This window comes from Sciurus carolinensis, chromosome 2 (assembly GCF_902686445.1).
Source record: "Sciurus carolinensis chromosome 2, mSciCar1.2, whole genome shotgun sequence".
Taxonomy (NCBI): domain Eukaryota; kingdom Metazoa; phylum Chordata; class Mammalia; order Rodentia; family Sciuridae; genus Sciurus; species Sciurus carolinensis.
Window position 1 is genome coordinate 92,143,389 of NC_062214.1, and position 24,476 is coordinate 92,167,864.

Here is a 24,476-nt window from a genome sequence, read left to right on the forward strand (position 1 = left end):
GAAGCTTTCCTAAGGCTGTTTTCACATTGCTGCAGTCAGGTTCTGGGAACAGGATAATGTTCTGCTCCTATCTCGGGGCATGCTCTGCAGAGGAGGATCCAAAGCTTCCTCAACCATATGTGGATTGTTAAAAAAAAAAAAAAGGAAGCAGCAGATTACAATTCCTACCACGTGTCTCAACATATCATGTTCATCTCTCTATTCTTGGGTCCTAGGAGAGTAATTGTATAAAGAAATGAATGACTAGATAAATGACTGGAAATAACAGGATGAACAACATCCTGTCCTCCAGGAGTTCAGTTTTCTAGCTGGGAGACTGAGGAGGCAGTGCACAATGTAATTCCAAGCGCAAGGAAAGAAACACAGGCTCGGGAGCCCAGAGCTGCACGTTGGAAGTAAAAGCCTATGTTTGGGCCTGGGTCCTCTAATTCCACATTAATGTATTCTCTCTCCAATATTAGCTGCTAGCTAGCAAAAGAGCCAAATGGTGTTCCAGGAACTGAGAGAAAGGAGGGTTAGGTTGAGGGCAGAGTGACTGAGAAGACTGAGCTTGGAGAAGCTGAGCTGGCTGTAAGGGGCCCATGTCACCGTTCAGCTGCATTGAGTGCATCTGCTCAGAACTTGCACATCACTTACCAGTATTGAACCAGAGCATGGTGAGATGCAGGGAGGGACACATGGGGCAATTGCTTTTCAAATGAATGTATTTTTTCCTTCTTCCTTTAAAAGAAATATCTTCATCCTTAACTGCTACCACTAGAAAGCAATGAACAAAACACTAGGATATGCAAGAAATATGCAGAGACTAAAAAGAGTGGGGGTATTGGGAGTTAGGAGTTACTGATAATTTTATCACAGCCATGGAAACATGACTCTTATAACAGAGAATCATCCAGAAAAATCCCCCATGGGGCCTGAACCTCTGCCATGTAATGATTTTTCCTTCTTAAGGGAATAAAGGTTAACAAAGTATAGCCATTTTTCTAAATAAGGTCACATAGCCCTTTCCCCCGTCTGGTATCTGTTCCAGAGAGGATTAGCAACACACACAGATCCCCTGCTTGAATGGACATCTTCCTGATCTCCTTCTGGAGAGGTTCATGCCTTTGTTTAAACCCTGGAGACCCAGCCAGCTGAGGTCCAGCATAGCAGAGGTTGTAATTAAATTTCACTAAGAGTACATACCCTCAGGCCAGAACAGTAAGCTCTGTGTGTGGAAGGCTATAGGGCCAGAGTGTCCCTTAGTTGTGTCCACCCAAATTCCAAGGGAAAACACAGGCCCAGGGGTCTAGGGATACTCTGGGTAATTAAAAACACTGAAAGCACTTAGGACAAAAGCTCATATGGAAAGCCAGTCTTCTGTTTGACTTCTTGCCATTTGTCTTACTGGGAATAAGATAATCCCAATCTTACCCAGGGTGGAAACACATCCTGATTTTGAGATCTACAAACAATCTTCTTCAACAGCCTCCTCCCTTCTTCTAGACAAGTAGATTCAGTGGAGGAGAGGGGAATCAGAAGTTACTGATAATATACTTTAGAATTGACCTACCCTATGTTAGACCAGTTTCCTTTGTGGGCTAGGAAAATGGCCAGAGTATGTAGCTAGGGGAGATATTTTTGTAAAACAAGCTTAGAACAGATTCATTCCTCACAATACTCAGTTCAAACTCATCCTACACAGAATTGCAGTAACACAACAGGAAGGGAAGATGGTAACTTACAGGGCAACGGGCAAGCCAGGTGCTAGCTAATCCACCTGTATCATCTGGCCTAATGCCCTTCTTGAATTAACCCTACCAGGGATGGGCACATCACCAGCATTATACATGCAAGGAAACTGATGCTCAGGAGCTTTGACACTGGCCTGCAGTCAGAAAACCAGCAGGAGGTAGAGGCAGGAATGGAGTTCAGTCTATGTGACAAGTATGTGGGAGCATAGCTCTGCTGTTCCTGACACGATTTAAGATTCTCAGATGAAAACTCACTCACTGTCTGCCTAGTTACCAGTGCGGCAGCTGGCTGACAGCTGTTCAGAGACCAGCCTTCCCAGATTGTGATTTATGCCCATTATCTGGCTCTCCAACTACAAGCCATGAATGTCCTACTCAGCCCACCAGAGAAAGCAGAGGCAACACGAATCAAATGCAGTTAGTTCTTCTCAGATTTAACACTTCAATCCTCACTCTGACCAGGAAGGACACACTAATACCAAGTTCCCAAATGTCACCAAAGGTGTGAAGAGTACACAGAACATCCTGGGCTATTGCACCCTTTCCAAGGCACCATCTTCCAAAGATCATTAGAGACTTGAGAATTTACAGAATTCTTCACTTGTTCATTCTTGTCATTATAGAATTTCAACACCACATTTTCATTCTGAATTTCACAATTTTGGGAATCTTAAATCTATAGGGGGAAATGTGTAAGGTTAAAAAAAAAAAGGAAACTTACATATGGCAAAATCCATTATTTTAAAAACAGAGGTTATTCCCAGATGACAGGATTAAAAAGCAGCTTTTGTTTTCTTTTGCTGGGTCTGAATTTTTTTATTTATCTATAATGGCATACTTCACTTATATAACATATAAAAGTTAAAAATGCATATGAATAACTGCTTGCTCATACATTTATTATGTGTTAGACTTTAAGTAAATTATTAAAATACATACACACCAGAAACTGAACAGACAACTTCGCCAATGGCAGCCCCTGCTACCTCCCCAATTCTTGGAGGCCAATTATTTGCTTCTTTTTCCTTGGTGAGATCAGGCTTTGCCTGCCTTAAAGTATGGTCCTGAACAAGGAAATTCATGTGGGGACATCTTCCACTAAAGGATGGAGACCCCTCTATCCATTAGAAAACAGGTAGTGAGGGGCTACTCCCACATTCATGAAGGCTGCAAGTAACACCACCCATCAGAGTCAAAGGTGGTACGAGCCCAAAGCAATCCAATGGGGATCTGGCAACACCAACCCATATGCTACAAGGTCAGATTCTCTTTTCTTAGATTCTGGATTTGTCTATTTGGCATCCATTTATCACAGAGCCAATTATATTAACTATTTTCTTATTTATGTGTGTTCTTGATACTCTGGCATCTGGGAGTCTTACAGATGTGGGGAGAAAGTGTTTCTTCCATGGTTGGTCAAAATTTGGAAACAGCAAAGGGCTAGTCTCTGTTTTCCACTTCCTTGTATAACTCTCCTTCACCAAACCAGTATTCCCCCTTCCCTCAGTCATCCCAGGTAACTGGCGACCACCCTTATGGTTTAGGACCACAAGAATAATAAAACAGTCAGTCCTAAGCTGTTTGATGGGCTATGCCTTTCTCTCAGGAGCAAGGTCATGGCTTTGACCTTGGCTTTCTTCTTTCCTGTCTTCTGCCTCTTGATCACCCTGCCTGTGTTAATCTGCTTTACATTACTGTGACCAAAATACATGATGAGAATGACTTAGAGGAGGAAAGGTTTATTCTGGTTCATGGTTTCACAGGTCTCAGTCCATGGTTAGTGGACTCCATTACTCTGGGCCCAAGGTGAGGCAGAATATCATGGCCAAAGGGCATGGAAAAGGAAAGTTGCTCACCTCATAGTAACCAGGAAGCAGAGAAAGTGGGAGGAGTCAGGGACAAAATATACAATCCCCAGGGCACCCCCCACTAAGTGACCCACTTCCTCTAGCCACACCCCACTTTGTCTAGTTACCATCCAGTAATCCATTCAAATTATTAACCCATCAAATGAATTGATCCACTGATTAGGTTATGGTTCTCATAATCTGATCATTCCACCTCCCGCATTAACACTGTTGTTTGGGAGGAAAGTCTTATTTCCAAACTTAACACTGCCCTATGTGGGAAATGTAAGTAATAAAAATATATTCTGTAATATTAGGCCTCTCGAGGTCATTTCTCAGTCACACTTCTATAAATCAAGACGAAAAACACATGATAGCCACCAATCCTGATTGATCAGCATGGACTTCCAAGCAGCAAAAGAAACAGCCCGCATTACTCCAATTTTACTCCAATTCAAGCAAAAGCATAACCCAAGCACTTAAAGATACAGAAGAAAGCAATCTCCTTGCAGCCAGGATCAGTTGACTAAGTCACTGGGTGCACCCTGATAGTTGTCAACCCTGCCTGATACATGGTCACATTTAAACAGCACAGGAACAGGGAATGGAGGAAGATACAGAGAGGGATATGTCAGAAAGAAGAGCATAACCCATTGACCCTAACAGGCCAAAAGGTAAACATGCCATCAGCTCAGCTCAGAATTCTTTCCCATGGAAAAAAATGAAATCATGGTATTTATCTGCTACATTTTAAAATGAGAAAGCAAATGATATACTTCAGACATTTGGAAAAAAAAAAGTCTGGGCTGTCATTGGAGGAAATTTTAATTACTTAGAAAACACTCTTTCTGCATTCCTCCTTTCCAAAAGATGCCAAGGCGAAGGAAGCACCACCGCATCTTCACGTCACTTTTTGTTACCCTAGCTGTTCTCAAAACCAGATTCTCTGCCTTTCCCAGACATCTTCCCTCTCATTCCATCAACCTCAGCCTCCTTCTCCCCAGTGCCTACTGCTCCCCACCACCAGATCACGTGGATCTAGAATCTGTATATCAGGCACAGAGCATTCAGTGCTGAAAAGGGGATGTGTGTCTGGCCAACGCCCGCTCCTCATGCAAAAATCTCACAGGTAGAAAAGCAAGGGAACACATCCATATCTTTTTAAAAGTTAAAAACACATACAACCCTGGAAAACTTCTGCCAATACCAAGGCACAGGAGGAGGAATTACTAACATCCTTTTGGGATAAAAGGAATATTTCCTAATCTCGTTTTCCTAAGAATGTCTATAATTTTTACTCCAATTCATGCATAAGCACAACCTCTGGGAATATATGCCAAGGCATATTTATTTTTCCAACCCAGCTGTCCTTGGGATGTGCTGAAGACTTCCTGTCCCTGCCTATTTCTCTGAGGACATGTGTCCCAAGTCATGCAGAGATAACCCCACGAGGAAGTTCAAGCATTAACAACTGTCCAGAACAAATCAAAAAGTATTTCAGTAACAAATGAGCCCATAAGTCAATTTAATCTTCATTTAAAGGAACATCGGGGAAGGATTATGGTTAACGTATCTATCATGTTAGCTTTCACTTTAAAAAGTAAGGCTGAAAAATAATATTCATGAAAACCCTACAGATTATGACTCAATGCTAGTGAGTTTGGCTATACATATGCCAAAATCATCATTATTTACTGTGGGTATTGCCTAACAAGTTACCCCAAAATTTACATTACTTAAACATTATTTCCCCCCTACTGCCATGAGTCAGGAACTCTCAGGAATTTTTTTTTAACTTAGTTTATTATTATTTATTTTTTTTTTTTTAATACTGGGGATTGAACTGGGGTGCATTACCACTGAGTCACATCCTCAGTCCTTTTTATTTTTTGAGAAAGGGTCTTACTAAGTTACTTAGGACCTCACTAAATTGCTGAGGCTGGCTGGAGGATCATAAGTTCCTCCTGTCTCAGCCTCTCAAGGGACTGGGATTACAGGCATGTGCCACCACGCCTGGCAACTCTCAGGAATTTGACAGGGTTTTGCCAGGTGATTCTCTCAGGTGGTTGTACTCAGAATGTTGGCAGGGGCTACAGTCATCTGCAAGATTCACTGGGGCAGGAAGACCTGCCTTCAAGATGTACACTCACGGTAGTGGGCAAGAAGCTTTAGCTCTTCACTCTGGGACTCTCCATAGACCACTTGAGCATCCTTACAAGATGGCAGCTGACCTCTTTTGGAGCTAGCAATCCAAGACAGAGGGAGCAAGAGAGCCATGATGACTTTGATGTCTTGGTCTCTGCAGTCACACACCATCACAGGGGAAGAGAATCAGGATTTTTCCATTAAAAAGAAAAGAGAATAAATGATTTATAAACCTGGAAACCACCACAGTGTGGTATTTGGTATGCTGAGATGGAAAAGAAAAGTGTTAAAAAAAAAAAAATAGAAGCAGGTTCCAAGAATTACAAGTTCTCCATTTATTAAGGGCTATATGAAAAGTTTTAGGGAGTATTCCTTGGGAATGGTTGCAGTGTTTTGCTTTATCTTTTAAGTGCCTCAGATAACAAACCATTCAATTATTTGGAACCCTGTGCCATGCTGGAGAAGTTACAATAGAATTTGATGTGTGAACTGTTTGGTTTTTCATAGATTATGAAGAAAAGGGGGGAAAATAGGACCCCTATGTACATAGAGCTGTGCACTTTGTATCTTTAATCATTTGTGGCATTTTTGTTCTCCTGGCCTTGGAATATTCTTATTCTTATTGTCTTTTTAGGATAAATGAGCATCTCAATAGAAAACTATCACAGTACTAAGCTCAGTTAATATTTTGAGATCAATTAGGAACCATTTGGCTAAATATTGTATTCTGAAAATAATCAAGCAATAATACAAGATTAAAAAGACTGTTTATGTTTCATCAGACACAATTTGAAAATTGTTCTCATCCAAGCATTGTTTTTGTTGGCAGTGCTGGGTAGTCATTCAACAATTACTCAGATTCCCCCACAAACACAAATTCTGGCCATTTTGCAGTGATTCTCACAGTCTAGTCTGACTGGATCCTGCTGGTGGTCTGCAAGTATGAGCTTGTATTACCAAATCATGAGCCTATAACCTTGATTTCAACAACTCCCATCCCCACCCACTCTCCAAGGCTCAAATCAGACCCCACTGCTTGATCAAGACTTTTTTGACCTCTCCAGTCTAAAAGGTTTCCCGATTCCCACCAGCACTGCACTCCTTCAGCAACTCTCTGCCAATCTTAGGTAATTCATCATGTCTTATTTCAGGTTGCCAACCCCAAGCAGTCCTTAAGGTCATGCTGTGCTTCTTTATGCATTTACCCAGGTTTTGACAAGTGTACCAGGTGACACAGTCATGATATACTATTGTTCGTAATATACATTTGTTTTTTGCAATCAATTTATTCTATTTCATTTTATAAGGTGTCATTTTCTCTATTAATCCTAAAGTGGATTACACGTGGTCTTTGTGTTTGCTTCTATGACAACAGATGGGGAAAAGAGGTACAGAGGGAAGCAAGGTCAAATCCCCAACATAAAACAGTTCATAAACTGGAAGAAGTTTGAGAAGCACTGATCCCAGATAATTCAGGTTATAATCAAACTGAAAACTTCCAGAACTCCAAGAAGCACATACTTCCCATAGGGCAGACTCTCCTGAATCCTACAGGTCCCTTCTACATGGGATCCCATAATCAGTAAAAGAGAAATCATGCAGGTCTCATAAGTCTAATACGCACATGACATGCAAGTTGACCAAACCAGTCTGGACCAAGGAATCAACATCTGAAGAAATCAACAAGGAGGAGAAGAGCAGCAGCAACCTGGATTGCCATCTTCGGCATTTACAGGTGTGTTAATCATCTTTTTCGCTGCCATGACTAAACGACCTGACTAGCACAACTGTAAAGGAGGAAAGGGGTGTATTTGAGGGCTCATGGTTTCAGAGGTCTTAGTTCATAGAAAGCCAGCTCCATTTCTCAGGGCTCCAGGTGAGGCAGAAGATCAAGGCAGAAGAGTGTGGCAGAGGGAAGCAGCTCACATCATCAGGAAGCAGAGAGAGACTCCACTCTCCAGATACAAAATATAGACCCGAAAGCCATGCCCCAATTCCCACTTCCTCCAGCCACACCCTACCACTTCAATTAATCCCACAAGGGATTAATTCATTGATTGGGATAAGACTCTTACAACCCAATCATTTCTCCTCTGAATCCTCCTGCATTGTCTCACATGTGAGCTTTTGGGGGACACCTCACATCCAAACCATAACAACAGGAGTGACCAACATGTGATAGGAAGAAATTTCTGTACATCTTGACTATCTTTTCCACTCTTAGGAAATTCTGAGGCAGCCAGGAGAGTCCAGTCTAGTCAAAGGGAGCCCACTATGAATGCTACATATGTGTTCATCTTCAGGATGGACCCTCCATTGCCACAGGGCAGAGAGGACACTGTTCCAATCTCAAGCAATTTGTTTCTTATGATGAACTCCCTGCAGATGTTAGCCCTACCACCTAACAGGGTGTGTACTGAAGGGGCACCTACAAAACTAAGGATGAACCCTTCCAAAATACCAATAAACAAAAAGCATAGACAACTGTAGAGGAGAAGAATGCCCTGTGTAAATGCCTGATTTTAAAATGCTCAAATCCTCCAGAATTGAGAGACTGAGTTATGCAAATTCAACATCACATTAACCAACAGATCAAAGCTAACGTTGCCTATAATGGGACAAGATGACACCATGTGCCTTCTGATGTGATGTTACTGAGAGGGATGCAAAACATTTATATAGCATTCCTGCCAAAAGTACATGTAATCGTGAGGAATCTTACAGTAAGGAAATAGCATATAATCCCAAATTGCTACCATTAGTGAGCCTATACTCTCCAAAAATGTCAATGTACTGAAGGATAGAGCAAAGCAAAGGAGCTGTCCCTGATGTCCTAAAAGACTTAAGAGATAGGACAACTAAGTAGAGTTTGCACAATTCTGGATTGAATCCTAGAGCGGGAGAAGAATTGCTATAAAGGACACTGTGTTAAAAAGCAAATTTTGGATTTGAACTGTATACTTGGTAATAGTATTACACATCCTGTTTTTACTAATTGAACTGTGGTTATGAAAAGGAATGCCCCTGTTATGAGAAAGGACATGCTGCAGTATTTAGTGGTGAAAGGGCATGATATGCATAACTTTCCTAGGCTCAGAAAAGACAATGTGCAATACAGAGGACAACAAAGCAAATGTGTTCAAAGGGTTTATAACTTATGGGTTTAAGTACTGCTCTGTAGAAGTTCTTCATGTACCTTTTCTATAGGTTTGAAATTATTTTAAAACAAAGTCTAAAAACAAGACAAACTCAACCAGCACAAAGCATTTCCACAGTCACATCTGCTGAAAAAGGCAAGGCCCCCATATGAAACTCATCTGTCACCATCCATTGACCCCAATCCCAGAGAACTATGCGTGTCTTCCACCCTAAGCTAGTTAGACACTTGACCCCCAGCTCAGCCATTCAGATTAATGTCCCAGGAATTAGAAATGGAGACACACAGATTGAGTCGAAAGTTGTAAGGAGCTGAGCCGCATGGAGGAGCATGTCCATAAGAAGTGCAGGCAAAGGGGCTTCTTGGTTTACATCATCTGGGGAATGGTAGTATCCAGAGAAATATCCAAGGGCTGCTTCTCTGAGTTGGAGAAGGGGAAGGCAAGAGTCTCCACACCCTTTATTTAAGCTAGATTGTCTGTTCCTATTATGCCAAGATCAGACTCCAGTCAGTACAGGGCATAAACACTGAATGGAAACTGTTCCACAGCAAGCAGGGTGCTCAGTGCTGTTCCCCGACTCAGGCTTGCCCCTTTCTCACAGGTTCTTCAGTTCTCATGCCTACAGCCTCTCCTCCAGGGACAAACCAGCTACACAGAGGGTGCAGCCTGCAACAGAGCCCACTCACGAGGTATCACACAACACTGCCAACAGCAAGAAGGGAGCACGACCCAGATCTGTCAGGAGACCTGGCTCCTCAGGCCAGCTCTGTCCACTTGCTTCCCTGCCCACCCCTTGGACTATCACATGTGTCTGCCCCCATGGTCAGCAGAACAGACCTCAAAGATGCCCAAGTCCTAGCCTCTGAATTCTACAGATATGTTACCTAAAGGGGCAAAACAGAGTTTACATATGTGATAAAATTAAGGACCCTGAGATGGTGAGAGAATCCCAGATCATCCAGGTGGGCCCAGGTTGTCACAAAAGTCCTTACAAGCAGAGAACCTTTCCCAGTTGGGGTCAAAAGGAGACATGAAGGTGAAGAGTCAGAGGGAAGTTTATCACAGTGAAGTGTGAAGCCAGAGGAACAGAGTCACTGAGGACTTCCAGAAGCTCCCAGAAAGGGTTTCCAGAAGCTAGAAAAGGCAAAATGTCAGATTCTCTCCTAGAATCTCCAGAAGGCATGTAGCCCTTCCTACCCTTGATTCTAGCCCAGTGAGACCTTCGTCAGACTTCTAAATCTATAGAACTGCAAGGTAACAAACTACATTTATGGTCATTTGGCACAGCAGCAACAGAAAACTGATGCAGACCGCTATGGTTTGGAAGTGTCCCCCAAGGGCTCACATGATAAAGTTTTGATCCCCAGCTTGTGGAACTACTGGGAGGTGGCAGAACCTTTGTGAAGTGGGCCCTAGTAGAAGGAAGTTGGATCACTGGGGGTGTGCCCTGGAAGGAGATATTGGGACTCTCATCCCTTCCTGTCTCTTTGATTCCCTGTCCCCAGGAAATGACAGACCTACTGTGTCACATGCTCCCACCATGATGTACTGTGCTGCCACACTCCCAAAGGAACATGATCCCAAAAGATCATGGATTGAAACCTCTGAAAACATGAGCCAAAATAAGCTTTCCTCCTTTTATTTTGTAGCAGTAACTGAAGGCTGGCTAACACATGGGCCCTATTCCATCACAAGGAATGAGCAGGTTTTCATCTCTAAGAAGTGGAGTTAGCCTAGACTCCACCTCTTGACCTCCCAGCATCCCTCCCTAAGGCAAAGCTGAAAAAACTATGGCTGCTGGACCTGATGATCTCTAAAGATAATTAATTCACAAAGCAAATGTCTCCACGCCAGCTGAATTTATTTGGTACCATCTGCCCTTGTTTTGTATATTTTGCCACCAGAGCTCTAGATCTTTTTTCAGTAATAAAGTTTTTCCTGAGTTATCAAGTAATTGGCAGGCCCCCGTGGCCCAGCACACTAGCATCCAAGTCTCCAACTTGCATCCACTTCATCACTGAGCTAACTCTCCCCACAACACACCCAACCCAGGCAGGCTTTCATTCTTCCTCTGATCCGTGTTGAAATCCCCACAGCCACCATCCAGACTTCTGAGTCATCCTCCCTGGGGCAGCCCAAGCAGCGGCAGCTAGACAGTGAACTCAGGCAGTCCAGCACAAACCCAGCCCTGAGAATCCAGCAGCTGCTCAAGGGTCACCTCTTTCCATGGCACTTTCCCTAACATCTTCATGCAACTGCCCTTCCATCTCCTGGCCAAAGGACATGCTGCCAAATGCAATTCATGGGTGCAGTGCTCCATCCAGCTACACAGCAGGAGATACATCACTGATTGCCTCTGCTCTCAGAAGGGAGTTTCGGAGTATTTTTATCACTGAAATATTGCCATTGAACAAAACATCTGGGGGAGACTGCTACTGTTCCGGCTACTATGCTGCCTTGCTAATAAGGACATACCAAGCTTTGTGCCTTTTGTCAGGATGGCTTGTTTTAGGGTGGAGCCCATTTGGGACTCCCACTTCTTCCTTCTATCAAAGCAGGCAAAAGCAGTTCTAGGAAGGGAGGGAGGGCAGCCCTGGAAGAAGAGTAGCTTCTGCTTCTGGCGCTCCTTCTTTCCATCCACTTTGAAGATGAGGCCGCAAGGCAGGCGGCCCCAAGATCCATCTAGCAACAGGGAACATCACTTTTAAAGGGAAAGGCACATATAAACCAAGAAAACTTGGGTTAGAATGGTTCTGGCTCCAAAGAGAGGTCTATTCTAAGCACCCTGGTACAGGGATGGGCGAGACTGGGCACTGACAACAACCCAGCAGGAAGCAGCCTGTTGGGGGTGGACAGGCAGCAAAGCTCATCCACAGGGATTTTTATCAGCCTTTTATCATCCTGTCATTGTAGATTCCTGTTAAATATGAGATCCGCCATGGTGCCTGCTGAGTGACAAAGGACTGTGACTCTGCCTTGGAGAAATGTGTTTCCAACAGTCACAGATTTGAGCCACAGACCGATGAGCACAGCCACAGCAAGTGTGCACCGAAGCATTGCTGTGAGCAAGAGTGGAGGGTGGGAAATGGTGAGGCAAAGAGGCCCAGGCTGCCATGGACCCAGACCAGGAGCAGCCTCCACTCTTATCATCCCTCCCCGCTCACATACATGAACAAGAAAAGGTCACTCCTAGCTACCAACACCAAGCACCACCAGGTCTAATGCAAACGGAAGAGATACAGAAGAAAGCAGTCCCTGGGGAGGCTGGGGAAGTCCAGGTGTCTGAACCACGAGACAAGAAAGGCATCCTGGCAACCTCAGGGTCTGCTGATTAGAAGACTGTTTGGAGCCCTGTGGGTTCCCAGATCTGGCATGGCCATTTTCTTATTTTTAAGGTGACTTCTTACATGTAGCTTTCCAAATGACAAAAAAATTTTAATCAGTAACATTCTGGACTAGTAATTGCCTTCATAGTTGTTGGGAATATAAATTATATCATCTTTTTAAAGGAGCATATCTGTTGACCTTGAAATTCTATAGAATGACCCACAGTGGTCTACAAAAAGGGGAGGACAGATTGAGAAGATGCCCAGAAACAAGGGGATGAAGGATTATATAACATTTTTTTCATATGAAAATATGCAACAACATAAACAATAAGTAATCTTTAAATATGAAGTAGATATGGGTTAGCATGGAATAAACTTTTATCATATATTGGGCTTTCAAATGCATTATATAAGCCAGGTGCAGTGGCACACGTCTGTAATCCCAGTGGCTCTGGGGTGCTGAAGTAAGAGGTTCACAAGTTCAAAGGCACACTCAGCAAGTTAGCAAGACCCTGTCTCAAAATATTTAAAAAATGGCTATGGATGTAGTTCAGTGGTTAAGCACCCTTAGTTCAATCCCTGGTACCAAAAAAAAAAAAAAAAAAAAGATGAAGATAAAATGCATTACATTACATAGAACAATATTTTATTTTAAAAACTTTTGCACAGAGGGTCAGGAGTGCTTCACATAGTTAAGAGTGTTGATATCACCTTGAAAACATTTTTCCTTCTCACAAAAACAAATAAGGTTAACAACATAGTTTATTGTCCGCAAATCAGGGAATCTCTCTCTTTCTCTGTAAGGAATAAGAATAAAAACTTGATATTTTAAGAGATTACATTCATTAGAAATCATGCTTTCTGAATTTTGGTTTTGTTGTAAATATAGAAAAACGTGCTTCTTGGGGTCTCAAATACAGAAGAAACTTATGATTGGCTGTTATGCTGGACCCATAATTTCTGACAAGTTAACAAAGTAGTAAAATGGATCAAAACACCCAATTTGCTGGAATGGGGTATCTGTGATTACCTAGCCATCAGCCTTACACAAAATCCTTCTTTGCCCACTGCTCCAACTGCCCTGTGGGCAGTGCTAGTTCTGGGATGGGGGCCTTGTGAAGGAAGGAGAATGACTGAGAATCCAGGGTGGGGCAGAGGCAGGATGCTGGGAAGGCAGCAGAGGAAGTACCTCAACAGTTCTCAGAGTTGCCTGAGGAGGGGGAAGAACTGCCTGGCCCTGGACAAATAAAAGTTAGGTTCTTTTGTGATTTTTGAAAAGAAAAAGAAAAAAAAAAGGAAGAAAATACAGCCAAGCACAATGAGGGAAGGTAAAAATAGGGAGTGGCAAGGTTGGTGATCCTAAGGCCTACACCATAGCCTCAAAGGCTGGGAACACTGACCAGGCTGCCAGTGTGACAAACACTAATATGAGAGATGCTACTTTCTTGTTTTAAAGTCTCTCCCCTTCTTTTCCTTATTTTTAAAAGAATGTCCACAGGTATGAAATTACTTTTGAAACCTTGTAAAGACAGACATTTTAAGGAAATCCAAATAGAACCTGTGATACAGTAAAGAAGGTCCTTTTCAGATCCCCTTCCAAAATCTTCTGCTCTGCCTGCTGTCATCTCAAGTAACTGAGGACCTCAAAAAGGTCTACACTACTGAAGACCAAAAGTAAAAAAGCAAGGAAACACCCACAGAGAGACAAGGTGATCACTGTCCCTGGTTTGCTGAAGTCTTCAGCAACAGTGCATGTTGTGTCATTATAGTCTGGCTGGCTTGAGGTAAGCAAACAGAAGGACATTACTTTGTTGGGTTCAGTTAAATGCTTACTGAGCTCAAGGTCCTAGTGCTGGGCCCAGGATGCAGGGAAGGATGGAGCATCATCCCTGCCCACGAAGTGCCATCTAAAAAGAAGTTGGCTTCAGATGATGGGAAAGACCTTGGTCAGAGGTATCAGCAGACACAAGTGGAAGAACACACTGCAGCCAGTCCTTGAGGGATGAGCTGGCAGGATAAGAGCACAGCAATCTAAGAGCTTACATCTACACAGCCCTGCAGAGTATTAAAAAAAAAAAAAAAAACACCACTCCTTCACTCCTTCCACTGTGGAGGAAATAGGTCTAGAGAACACAGGTTACTAGTTATTCGTGTCTACATGATAATTGGAGGCCTGGGTAAATGCCCAGGGGCTTATGGTTAGCACACTGCAGAACTGGGATTTGACCTCAGCTCTCACTAGCTCCAGAGCCTTGACTCTGGATGTAAGTCATTAAACCTGAGTCTAAAGGGGCTAGAAGGAGCTGCAACTAAGATGCAATTGCATCCCATCACTGGATGGGTACCCCAATGTTCCAGATGGGAGGCAGAGGCATGGAGTGAGTAAAACAATTTGCCATGCAAGAATAACAGCATGGCTCCTGTCTGTCACTGCCTAGAACATGAGAATTAGAGTGCATAGCTTGCATGGAAGCCTGGCTAAGTGGGTCAACTCCATTCTGATTTGGTGAGTGGCTTGGTCCAGCCCTGAACTATGCAGATACATGAAGCCAAAAATCAAGAAGCCCAATTCAAAACATAAAATCCATAAGGCACAAAAACTGCATATCTTATACAGAACAGAAAAAATAACCCTGAGTAGTGCTGTTGCTTGGAGATAGTCTCTGATAGAGAAGTCTCACAGAATGACCAGAAAACAGTTTTCAGAACACACTGAATGAACCACTGACCTCATGCCTCCCACCTCCTAGCTGTGAGCCATCAAGGACTAACTCATAGCGCTGGGTCCTCCGACCACCAGCAACCATCACAGGCCCTTGGAGAGCTGTTCCCCTTGACCTTGGCTGAGACTGGCAACAATAGAGCAAGCCAAAATTAAAACCTTTTCTCCTCCCTGTTCATTTCTGTCGCACACCATCCAAGTTCCTTCCCTAATCCAAGAGGCTGAGGTGCTGCAGAGGAAACAGTTTAAAGGTGCCACTTCAGAAACCAGAAACCGATTACCTGGGGATACACTGAGGGTAGGTGAGAGAGAGGAAAGTAACAAATAAAGTGGGTTGCAAATCCTCAGCATCCCACCTTACTATGGGCAGTAAAACCATTTCTATTTTACAGTCCAAGCAGTAAGAGCAAGAGGAGAAAAGAGCTCCAGTGTGGTCAAACAGTCAAGCTAGATCTTGACTGCCACTCTCTCATGATCTGACCCCAGGCAAGTTCCTTCACCCCTGGTCCTCACTCTGAAATGGTGCCTATACCTGTCACCTGGGCTGCTGGGAGTGTTGAGTTACAAAAATTTGTAACTCGAGCACTTAGCCCAATGCCTAAGACACTCTAAGTGCTCTTTAAACAGCTATCAGAACTGTTAACTTCAGCTCCTTGTGAAAACTGAACAAGAATTTCGTAAGTGTCTACTGCGAGGGCTTGACAAGACCGAGTGACAGTAATTTATTGTTATCTTGGACTCAAGACTCCCCTCTAGAGCAGTGCCCTCAGTCCCTCCTGCCTTGCTCTACCTGCTGTGGGGTTTCAACAGACAGTTTGCAGTTTCCAATGTGGTCTCCTAACAACCCATTGAGTCCAGCTGCTCTCACAAATAGAAATGCCCTCAAGATTTTCAGAAATGCTGACAGCATGCACACTGTACAGAGGCCCTGTGATTTCACCCCATGAAGCTGAGAAGCACAATATTTAAGGGAGGATGGATAGGCAAAACCATGATGTACAATAACCACGATTAGGTGCAAGCACATGGGTACAGGTGACAATGATGGGTTCACAGTTTCCAGCTGGGCTCATGTGGCTGGACACTGACTGAACTCCTGCCAGCCCTCTGGTGGCTTCACACACTCACACACCCCTCAGGCAGTTCACATAGAGTCACATTCAAGGACAAGTTTTTCCATTGAGAACTTCAGAGTAGTTAGGTCTCCAAGTGTGGCTTCTAAACCAGCAAAATCAGCATCAGGTTAGAAATAAAGAATCGAACTCCTGCATGAGGACTGGCATTTTGACAAGATGCCCAGGTGACACTGCCTCACAGTATTTAGATTATAACAGTTTACCCAGATAGAGCTCTGAGAATGGACTTGGGTTTTTACTTGATGTATTTTTTCCTCTTGGATCAAGTTCATCAATAGCAAGTAGACTGTGTCTTTCTTGGCTGCTGGAGCATAGTAAATGCTCAATAAATATTTGTCAAATGAATGAATGGGTGACTGGGCAGTCTACCAACTGACAAAAGAGACCTATCCTGCTGTAAGTGCAAAGAAAGACATGAGCAAGGATCTAAAGCAGGGAAAAAGCGGGAGAGAGAGAGGGAGAAGAAGAGGGAGAGAGAGAAGAGTGCATGCGCCCCTGGGGTGGAGAAAGGTAGTCGCTACAGATAAGGCCTCTTTAAGAGGGGTGGAAATAAAATGAGGCATGAAGGACAATGAGGAACACTTTTGCCAGGGAAGAAGCTACAGGACAGAATGGACCTGCATCTGACACCAGTGTTTTCTGGCAAGAAATGCTCCAGTAAAAGTGTTGGCCAATAAGAAAGGCCTGTGTGGCCAACATCCTGTGAGTAGTCAGATGACAAGGAAGAGAGTCAGGGCTTGTATGTTTGCCTGTGGTGGTGGAACAAAGAAGCTCCAAGTAGGCAGATTCAGAAGACCCCACAAGGATTAGGACTGTGGGAGGGTCACAGCCACCATCTCACAGGCCCTCAGAGCCGAGTATGACAGGCTGACTCTAGAGGGAAGGAGTTCCTCAGTCATACCTACTGGACTCTCACCGCTGGCCACAACTTCTGCAATGGTGAGATTCTGCAGGTCTGCAAAGTAGACACATGGAGATTACTCACGGTTTTCAACAAGTTGACACAGGAACTTGTGGGCAGTCAAGCATCTGAGGGGCCGGGAGTCCAGTCCAGATGTTACCCTGCAGCAATGCACTGGCAGAGAAAACACAAAAGACGCATGTCAGTGCAGGAGGCCACATTAACAGGTGAGCAACATTCTCTCAACATTAGACACCTCTGATGGGGTTCAGCTTATAAAGAGGGTAGAAAAGGGAAATGGCATGCAGGGTTGATGGTGTCGGGCCCTGTGCAGCCACAGAGCTGGCAAATCTTCTGCCTTCAGTTTGGGAAGACACACTTTCCTCCAGCTGCAGATCTAGAGCACCCACCTCTGCAGATCCCCCAGCATTGCACCCAGACTTATGGCTGCAGAGGGCCCTGGAGATCAGCAGGTCCAAGGCCATCTGTTCACAGATGAGGACAGCTAAGACTCAGAAAGCAGAACAGGCCTCACCCAAAATCATCGGCAAGTAATGGCAAGACCCGGAATAGAATCACAGAACCAACCCTATAAAGCATAAGTTTTACCTGTAAATTACCTTCCTAATAAAACTCAGTTTCTAAACAAATGTTATTCTTATTCTGTTAACTGAGGAGGAGACAAAGCTGCCTGCAGTTCCAAATTTTAACTGTTCCTCTAGTTCTCTTTCCTTAATCCCAGAAGACTTGCACCAGCCAAACTGAAACTCCTGGTTTTCTTCAAAAACAAAGCTCAAGAAAAACAGAACTGTTCAACATTTGCATAGAGGAAGAAAGCCTAAAATTTTTAGGGAGAAACCTAAAGACAATTCTGAGATGTACTGAACCCAGAATGAAATGGAAAGCTCCTTTTCCATAATACCAGGCTTGAAAACCCAAGATATCCTTCTGAGGAAATTCTTAGGGACCAGAGACAATAATACATTTTAAAGGCTGATGAACTCTGACTTTCGTCAATGCTTCCTTTTGTTGGAATGAAATGGATGATCAAATGCTCATTCTCTAGGAAATGAGACTTCTGTTTAGATTTTTATTAAGTTTTCATCTAATTTTATATTTAAACATAATCATCTAAATAGTTTTCTCTTCCCCCTGGATTCCAGTTCCAGCTGGCTCCAACAAATCAATGTGACCTTGGGCAGATCACGCCTAACCTGGTGGACCTCCAGTCACTCCTCTGTAAGATAAGCATGGATGGGATAAATCTCAGGTGTCCTTTGGCTGGAAAATTCTACATTCCCTCACACTTTTGGAATAAAACTGAAAATACTTCACATTAAGTCATCTTATACAAAGTGTAATTACCTGCCTACTTGTAGAAAAAAAACTCAGTCCTTATAAATTTAACTTACCATATATCTCTTAGGCAATAACTGCTAAGTTGGTTTGACAGTTATATTCTCTTTCTAGGGAGTTAGCCTACAAGGTGAGAAATCTGCCCCCACCCTTACTAAATAGGTATTTGAATTTCCCCAAAGGTTCATTATTATTTATAAGGCAAAAGATTTCTTTCGCATAAAGCAGAATTTAGGCAGTGAGATCTTCTGTTTTAAAACTACAATAATCATACCCATTTTTTCTCCCCATGTTAGCATTCTAGTTACTCTGGGTCAAGAGAAGATATAGATTTCAGAGAAAATTCAAAGGTTTTTAGGTCAGCCTAAAAGGCTTCCAAGCTGTACTATGCTGGACACAATTTACTTACCACTGCTTCCCCTTCAACAAATTAGGGCCAATAGGGCATAGGAAACCAAACGCATGCCAAGAAATCTTTGACGGCCCCAGGATACATTTTTTAAAAATCTAAAGCTCTACTATGTTCACATTGTTTATCTTTATACTTCAGATTAAGGACTTTTGCTATATTAACACATTATAGTGAATCCTGTTATAATTCTCTCCACTTCCTATAGCCCTCTGTAAATGGAGCCAGGAATGGCAACCCCTTTTTGTAAAGTGATACAAAAGAGCAGGGAGCAGGGAGCAGGCTGGTTTCTTGCAGGATACATGGTGGAGAGTCTGGCCTTTCTGGTGGTGGTAACACACCTCAGCCCAGCTAGAGCCCTTGCTCCTCTGGACCCATCACTTAAGGCCTTCAATAGGGACCTTTCCTTACAAAGCTAGGGTGGGGCTTCATACTCCATTTTGCAAAACTAAAATAATGATAAACAAAAGCACACATTATCTAGGAATATATATACAAGGTTACCTCTGAGAGGAGGAGAAAAACTCCTAAGGTATTTGTAACCTACTGTGCACTCCAAATGTTCATTTTACTTTTACTTTTTATAACTACCTTCCCTGGCCCCCTGAAACAGGATTGTGTTGCCCAGGCTGGTCTTGAACTCCTGGGCTCAAGTAATCCTCCTGTTTCAATATCCCAAGTGCTAGGACTACAGGTGTGGACCACCACACCCAGTTTTAAACTCCACCTATATATTTTATATCCTTTTCTATGGGTATTTCTTAATAAAGAATTTTTTTAAAAGATTGATGTCAGTGACAAGGACCTCCAAGAGTTATATCCTAAGTTATTCTCAGTCCCAGTTTAAGACACCAATAAAACTGAAATGAGTCCAGTGTTTGTCAAGGGGTGGGGCCTGACAAGGAACAGTCAGAAATTCTGGCTCCAGGAACACCTTCTATAAATACGTTTTCATTTTTAAAAGTCCACGCCCTAGGACAGTCCTGCATTCTGGGCTAATGCCATGCTGACCTCTGACGCTGCCTGCCAGTCTGGGAAAAACCAGTGTTGGATTTCTGCAGACTTGATGGTCTTCCCTCTGACACACTCCACGGGCTTATTTCCTGTGGCACATTCTGTTACCAGGAACTGTCTCATTATGTTGTCCTCAGCAGCTGAGAAAGGATCAAGGAGCCAGACACTGCAGAGTAGGGAGGAACACTGGGCCACCACCCTCCCAGCATGGATGCAGAGGTCTGGGTTCCTTATATCTTCTTCAGATTCACCACTTTATTTTTCTCATGAGAATTTTGCTTAAAGGATGGCCAAGTCATCCAGTGACCAGAAAAGTAGGTAAAGGGTGTAGAGATGGTTAGTATGTCTCAATTCCCAGTCCTTCCCATGATCACCAATATTATCTTGACCAAATAAAGAAAGAATGTTCTTCTCCTAATAATGTGAGCAAGAATAGGTTATCCCAAAAGATTTGTAATCTCACTATCAAACAATCTGTCATTTTGGGGGTTTTAGTTACTTTCATAGTTTATGTTTCTATAACAGAATGCATAAGAATAGGTAATTAAAAAAAGAAAGAACACAAATTGTGTGAATTTACATTTTGCACAACCATAGAAATGAAAAGTTGTACCCCATTTGTGTACAATGAAACAAAATGCAGTCTGTAAAAATAAAAATATAATAAAAATATAAAAAAAGAAATAAATTCCTTATGGTTCTGGAGTCTGGGAAGTCCAAGGCTCAGGGGTCACATCTGGAGATGGTGTTTATTCTGTGTCATTCCATGGCAGAAAGTAGAAGGGCAAAAGAGTAACAGGGGAGTCAAAATCACCTCAGTAACAAAACCCACTCTTGAGATAACTAATCTACTCCCTTGACAATGACACTCTTCCATGCATAAAGGCAGAGTCCTCATGATTTAATCACTCTATCATTGCAGTGGGGATTAAGTTTAAAACACATGAATTTTGGGGGACACATTCAAACCATAGCAGTTACAATAGAGCAAAATTGGCACCATGACAACCCATCACATTTTAACCCCTTTTAGAAACAGCCTTCACATCATATCTATCTAGGGGTAAAGCACAACAGTCAATGCCCAATGAAGGAAATAATTTCAGTCCCTTATTTCTTGCCAAGAATCTTCTACTTCTCTCTCAAAGTTTACTGCTTAAAGAAGCAAAAACAAAATTCAGAATACAGAACCCATTCTTCAATATATCATTTTCCTCAAAAGTAAAACATCCCAGCTAAGGCACGGTGGTGCACTCCTGTAATCCCAGCAGCTTGGGAGGCTGAGGCAGGAGGATTAGGAGTTCAAAGCCAGTCTCAATGATGGCGAGGCCCTAAAGCAACTCAGTGAGACCCTGGCTCTAAATAAAATACAAAAGTAGGGCTGGGGATGTGGCTTAGTGGTCTAGTGCCCCTGAGTTCAATCCCTGGTACAAAAAAAAAAAAAAAAAACGTAAAACATCCCACTGGATTCTGCCAACTTTCCTGAATAGGAGATGGTCATGGCTCTGTGTGTGTGTGTGTGTGTGTGTGTGTGTGTGTGTGTGTCTGAGCACGTGTGCTTTTGTGCATGCGCGCACACGCGCACGCGTACACACATACGCGCGCACACATACACACACACACACACACACACAGAGGTGCAGGCCCAAAATTCTTGATTCACTCAAAACAATACCTTTACAGGGAAACCATTGCTATGAGCTCAGGAAAAGTAAAAGCCTGCCAATTTCAGCAGGACAAAGGATTTCAGCAACTAACAGGGGAACAAAATGATCTCACCCGCCTTTCCCACTGAGCCTATGCATGAGTGGGATCCTTCTCAAATTCAGAGTGCTCTCTCTCAGACACAGTCACTGTTTCCACCCTAGGGGGCCTAGGCAGGAGGATAGCCAAGCCAGGAAACAGATTCCAGGGTAGCTCTTTGATGTTTCACTCAGACAATCCACCAACCTGGGCTCCTTAGCCAAAAAGGGGCTGAAACTCTCAGTGAGGAGTGAGACCCTGGCCTATCCACAGGCATTAGTCACTACTTCCAGCAGCTAATTCCTTTCAATCAAGGGCCAGGGCCAGGACTGAAAGGGGACTCTGTGATAACAGCTCCACGTTGCTGAGGTACAAGACTGTGCTTAAACTTTAGCTCCCAGTGACTCACTCTAGTGAACCCAGACAAGCCCTGGAACAGGAGCAGGAAAAGGCCATGTACTCCAGGTCTCATGTTGCCCCTGCATTATCACACCAGCAGCCCTGACACTGGGCTGGAGCAGACACAGGGCCAATGGGAACGGCATGCATCCTACTGGTGGGCGTAGGATGTGTGGGCAAGCTTTGGTACGTGGTCTTGCTCTGCCGACTTATTAGATAGAGAAGTGGCAGGCACTGTGCTGAGTGTTCAGAGAGGAAAGAGGAAGTATTTGTAAGGCATAAAGACTTTGTGGATGCCTCTCCATGTTCAGTAGTAAGTATACTCTTTCATCCTTAGAAAGAGGCTATATCAAGACAAAAGTGCTCTTAAATTAATATTGCATTAGTTCCAATAGACCCTCCATACATAAAAAGAATTTCAGGGCATTATTAATTTATTCTATAGGTAATACATGAAGAATCCCTTCAATAATTACAACAATAAAATAGCCTCAGTCCTGCCTAAGACTTTGGGGGCAAGAGCAAACCCCAAATTTCTGCCCTCCTGGAAGATCATGCTTGAAAGCAGCTTTGGTTATCAGGTGAAGACACTATTTTTTGAGACAAGTTGTTAACTGTATCTCCTCCTCCTCCCTCAGCTGTACTGCACCCCTTGCCTAGCTCCCCTAGGAGCCTTTTGGGGCAGGACGGTACTGGGGATTGAACTCAGGGGCACTTAACCACTGAGCCACATCCCACACCCTTTTTTGTACTTTATTTAAAAAGACGGTCTCACTGAGTTGCTTAGTGTCTCACCATTGCTGAGGCTGGCTTTGAACTCATGATCCTCTGCCTCAGCCTCCCGAGCCACTGGGATTACCATGCCCGGCTCCCTGTGCTCTTCACATGGTACGAGGTCTTCTATCCCGTCTCTCTCAAGTAGGAGCTCCTTGATAACAGGGACTGCCCTTCCCTCTGGCACTGGTAGCTGGGGCCTGGCACCCAGGAGACTGGTCAGGAGGGAAGGTGAGAGGTGGGGAAAACCCTTTCTTTGCAGAGCATGAGGCAGGTGACTAACGCTGAACAATAACAGTTCAGGGACAGGAAAGGGCTTCATTGAACCTTTTTCCCCAGAGTCTGCATAATTCAGTGATTTTACAAGCAAAGTTGAAAATCGAGGACTGTGACCAAGATAAAAGAAAAAAATTCAACCATTGCCACAAAGGCCCAGCACATGGGCACAGCTGGCCTCCCCATCAGCCAGACAGCAGCAGGATGGCAGAGAATCGACTGGAAAGTGCTTTTTTTCTTTCTGTGTCTTCTGGCCCTGCTGCAGTACCAATTTTGCTAGCTCCTCTGTTCCTTCTATCCTGTGTTTGACATTCTCTCTGCATTCAGGATAAAGTTGGAATTTTGTACCTTGGGATATGAAGCCCTTCATACCTAAGATTCTCACTTGATTTCCTGACTCATCCCCTATGTTAAGGTTTGGATGTGAGGTATCCCCCAAAAGCTCATGTGTGAGGTAATATAAGAAGGTTCAGAGGAACAATGATTGGGTTTTGAGAGTTTTAACCTAATCAATGAATTAATCCCTGGGGGGATTAACTGAGTGGTGACTGGAGGCAGGTAGGGTGTGGTTGGAGGAGGTGGGAATTGGCACATGTCTTTGGGTATATATCTGTAGCTGTTGAGTGGAGACCCGCTCTCTGCTTCCTGATCACCATGATGTGAGCTGCTTCCCTCTGCCACACTCCCACCATGATGTTCAGTCTCACCTCAAGCCCCAAGAAATGGAGTCGGCCTTCTATGGACTAAGACCTCTGAAACTATGAGCCCTCAAATGAACTCTTCCTCCTTTACAGTTGTGCAGGTCGGGTCATATAGTCACAGGAGGCAAAAAGCTGATTAAACACCCTATTCCCACATTTCCCATAGTTGTACACTATTGTTCAGTCCCAAGGAAGTGTCTGGAGCTCTCCCCACCACATCCTGCCTTCAACACATCCACACTGGGGTCTCTGCCCAAGTCCTTCCTCCCAGGAAAGTTCCTCCCCACACCATCTTTCCAAAATAAAAATTCCTTCCCCCAAAACTCCACACAACCCCCAACCTCTGAGATGAACCCTGGGGTCCCCCAATCTTTGTCCCACTGTGAGAACCCTCACAATAGATGGTTCTCTTTTGTGTACCTTTCTCATTCCTCAGAAGGTGCTCCTGGCAGGCAGGGGTGCCCCTCACCACCTGTACCCAACACAGCTTCCAACATAAACATTAGCAGATGTTGAGGATTCAAGAACCTATACACTGCCTATGTCTTAGCTTTCAGGGGCGCTCTCAGAATGCCAGTTCCAGAATCAAACCCAGCATCCAAGCAGCCTGAACCAAAGAAAGTGGCTTTTCTTTGCACACTACACCAACACGGAATTCTCTACCACTTTGGTCCAGGTTCTATTTCCCAATGGCTGACAACAGACTTCCTCAGCAAATTCCAGTGCTTCTCTGGGGCCAGTTTTAAAAACTAGGGACTTAAAAATGAATAGGGCACACTTTTCTTAAAGAACAAATTCTGAGCAAGTATCACTGTGGAAAGAACTGAAAATGG

At 43.7% G+C, this 24,476-nt stretch overlaps 1 protein-coding gene across 6 annotated transcripts in view; it reads right to left on the minus strand.

The window, feature by feature from the left end:
- The window catches only part of Tln2 (talin 2), a 392,003-nt gene that overhangs the window by 308,233 nt on the left and 59,294 nt on the right, over positions 1-24,476 (minus strand). For 5 of the 6 annotated variants that reach the window (XM_047538976.1, XM_047538975.1, XM_047538970.1 and 2 more), the window contains exon 2: positions 17,056-17,145. The gene's annotated coding sequence lies outside the window, so the exon portion shown is untranslated. Of the gene's footprint in view, positions 1-16,971; positions 16,991-17,055; positions 17,146-24,476 lie in introns of those variants that run through there. The other variant, XM_047538973.1, reaches the window with a different exon arrangement.